The sequence below is a fragment of the Cornus florida genome, unplaced genomic scaffold (assembly GCF_030987335.1).
Source record: "Cornus florida cultivar Cherokee Brave unplaced genomic scaffold, ASM3098733v1 CherokeeBrave_3.0.0_Hap2_Chr04, whole genome shotgun sequence".
NCBI lineage: Eukaryota > Viridiplantae > Streptophyta > Magnoliopsida > Cornales > Cornaceae > Cornus > Cornus florida.
The window spans coordinates 61,272,643-61,276,200 of NW_026775574.1; positions in this window are offsets into that span (position 1 = coordinate 61,272,643).

Consider the following 3,558-nt stretch of genomic DNA (forward strand, 5'->3'; position numbering starts at 1 on the left):
ACAACAACAAGGCCAAATTCCGTTGGGAAAGCCTCGTCCAATTTTTGCCCCATAACCTCCCATTATGGAAGGCCATCAAGGTGTTCGTGTAGCACCACCGGTTGTGAATCCTCCCATTGTTTTGCATGATCATTATATGCCGAATGAATACAATGCACCTACATGCATTCAATTACCCCTATTTAGAGCTCACCATTATGAAATTAAACCGCAAACCATTCAAATGCTTCCTAACTATCATGGACTTCCAAGTGAAGAACCTTATAAGCATTTGGATGAATTTCTTGAAGTATGCGCCACCGTGAAATACACGAACATGCCGGAAGAGATTTTGAGACTCAAACTTTTTTCTTTTACCCTTAAGGACAAGGCAAAATAAATCTTAGGCCTTTTTTGATAACTTCTTAGGCAAAAATGGAATAAGAGTTCTTGAAAAAGTACTATCCGGTATCAAAGACCAATGCTATGAGAACTTCTATTCGTGAATTTTCTCAAGGGGATGGGGAATTGTTTCATGAGGCGTGGGAAAGATTTAATGACTTACTTAGGAAGTGTCCACATCATGACATTCCTAAGTGGCAATTAGTCCAATACTACTTTGAAAGTTTGCCGGATAATCAAAAATGAATGGTAGACGCATCTATGGGTGGTTCTTATCTTGATAAACATGAAAATGATGTTTGGCAATTGTATGAAAGTATGAGTGAAATTCCATGCATAAATCCTTGTCTTCCAAAAATGGTAGAATTCTAGGTGGAAGGAAGAATATCGGCTTGTATCAAGTTGACAAATCCAATCACATAGCCGCCGAGGTAAAATCTTTATCTCAAAGGTTTAATCAACCAAAATTCAGCAAATTAAATGTCTCCCCTAGTCATGTTCATCATTCATCTAATGAATCTTGTATGACTTGTTCTAGTGTCTTACATTCTACTTCCAATTATCCCCATGGACATGTGCAAAGTGAGCATCATGAACAAGTTAATGCTGAATTTGTTAACCAAGGGAATAATCCCTATGGCACATACTATAATGCCGGGTGGAGGAACCATCAAACTTTTCTTGGAAAAGCCAAGGAGAAAGCTCAAACCCTCCCCAAGGTGGTTTTCAAGGCAAGTATGTTCCGCCCCCAATGCAAAGCCAAGGTTCCCAAGGTTATAAATCATCTTTTCAATCACATGGAAATTAATTTTTACTCTCATTTTCCTAATCAATCATCTTATTCCCAAGGAAATTCTAGGAGTCCCACTTTTAAGGAAAAAGTGTTTACCGCTTTGGGTACTCTAGAGGCAAACACTCAATTGCTTCACTCTCATTCCCAATCTATTGCTCAGCTAGAAACCCAAGTCAGGCAAATAGCTAGTACCTTGAATGCTAGAGAGAAAGGGAAGATGCCTCTAAATGCCCCACCAAAGCAACAATTTGTTGTGGAAACCAATGAAGGTCACACAATTGAACATGTCAATACGGTGACAACCTTGAGAAGTGGGAAAATTGTTGACAACCAAGTTGGAGTTTCAAATGAAGAGAGTGAACCGATGCAACCAAAAGTTGACACTCGTCCCGTTTCACATTCTATTCCTCCTTCATTGCATGTGTATGATCATATTGTTGAGAAAATGGTGAAAAATGATTTAAACAATGATTTAAAAACTTCTTATGTTAAAAGTGATTCAAAGAAAGATTTTGAAAAAGCTTTTGAGCTAAAGGCTCCATTTCCGGATGCCTTGAAAGAATCCATTTCAATTGAGAAACAAAAGACCAAAGTAAATGAAATCATTGAAGTGTTTAGGCAAGTGAAGATTAATCTTCTACTTTTGGATGCAATCAAATAAATTCTGGCTTATGCCAAGTTCTTGAAAGATCTTTGCACCCAAAAGAGGAAGAACAAAAGCCAATCACCAAAGAAAGTGGTCATGACCGAGCAAGTAAGCTTCATCTTGCAACATAACACTCTCCCAAAGTTTAAGGATCCCGGTTCACCTACTACTTCTTGGGTCATTGGTGACCATGTCATCAATCAGGCTCTTTTAGATTTAGGAGCAAGTGTTAACCTTTTTCCATACTCGGTATATATTAAATTGGGCTTAGGAGACTTAAAACCGACGTCGGTAGTTTTGCAACTTACTGACCGATCCATCAAAAAGCCCCGGGGTATTATTAAGGATGTATTGATCAAGATTAATAAGTTCTTCTTCCCGATTGATTTCATTGTCATTGACACAAAACTGGTTCCAAATCCCAAGAGCCGAATTCCCGTTATCCTTGGCCATCCTTTCTTAGCAACCGCTAATGCCAACATAAATTGTAGGATGAGGATAATGAAAATCTCATTTGGCCACATGAAAGTGAAGTTGAAGAATTTGAGTCTTTGCATGGAAGTAAAAGTTTAAATAGTTTGCCTTCAAAAAGGATTTCTAAAAGTGTTACTTTAAAAGCTAGTGTTGAAAGGGCATGGAAGCCCAAGAATAGCATTAACAAAGGACCATCAATCTCCTTTGAGTCAAATCCAACAAGTTCTCTAAGGAACAATTTGTTAGGTGGGATTCAAAGTCCTTTTCACCCCTTCAAAGAGGGGATGCACAACAAGATCTTCGATCCAGGCTAAAAAAGCCCAACGTCTTACTAGAGACGTTAAACACTAGTGTTTCGTAGGGTCTACAACCCTATTCCTCCCTCATTTCTGTTTTACTTTTCATTTCTTGCGTCGTCTAGATATATTCTGTGTTCATACACATTGTTAAGGACTTTGATTGAGAATGTGTGCACTATCATTTTCAAATTAAGCATATTGTGCCTTTTTCGATCAATCTCAAAATAGGTTCGATCGATCGAACTACCATCCCTGTATCCAATCATCTCTCTGTCCCATCGTACAAAAATTTCCTGCATATTTTAGCTCTTTGTGTATCGTGCGAACTTCATTTCTGATCTATCTAAGTGTTCCAAGATCGATCGAGATTTTCCTCAGATCGATCTTCATTCCATACTTAAAAAAAATTTTGAACCCATCAATAATCACCTCTCTATGTATCGTTCGAACGTGTCTGTAAGTTTTTGCCTGTTGGATCGATTGAGCTTTGATCGATCTATGTTCGATCGATTTGAATGCTTCATAATTGACTTTGACTTCTTTTTTAAAATCAAAAATATTTTACTTTATTTCCTAAAAATCCAAAAATATTTTATTTTTATTTTTATTTTTATTTTTATTTTTGTTTTTACGTTTTTATTTTCTAAAAATCCAAAAATATTTTGTTTTACTTTATTTTTAAAATTTCAAAAAAATTTCAAAAATACTGTGTCATTTTGTAGATTCGATCGATATGAGTTCCTTCATGATCGATCTGAGTTCGATCAATCTGATTTCCAAGTGATCGATTGAACTCGCCAGAGATCGTTTTTAAAATATGACCCAAGGGTCATTTGGATCGATTTCACCATCGATCTCAGACCCTACCTCTCTCCCACCGCTGTTTCATCATCTCTCCCATCTTCGGCGAATCTCCAGCAACCTTCCAAACTCTCTCACTCGATCCCGATCCTCTCTCTCTCTCT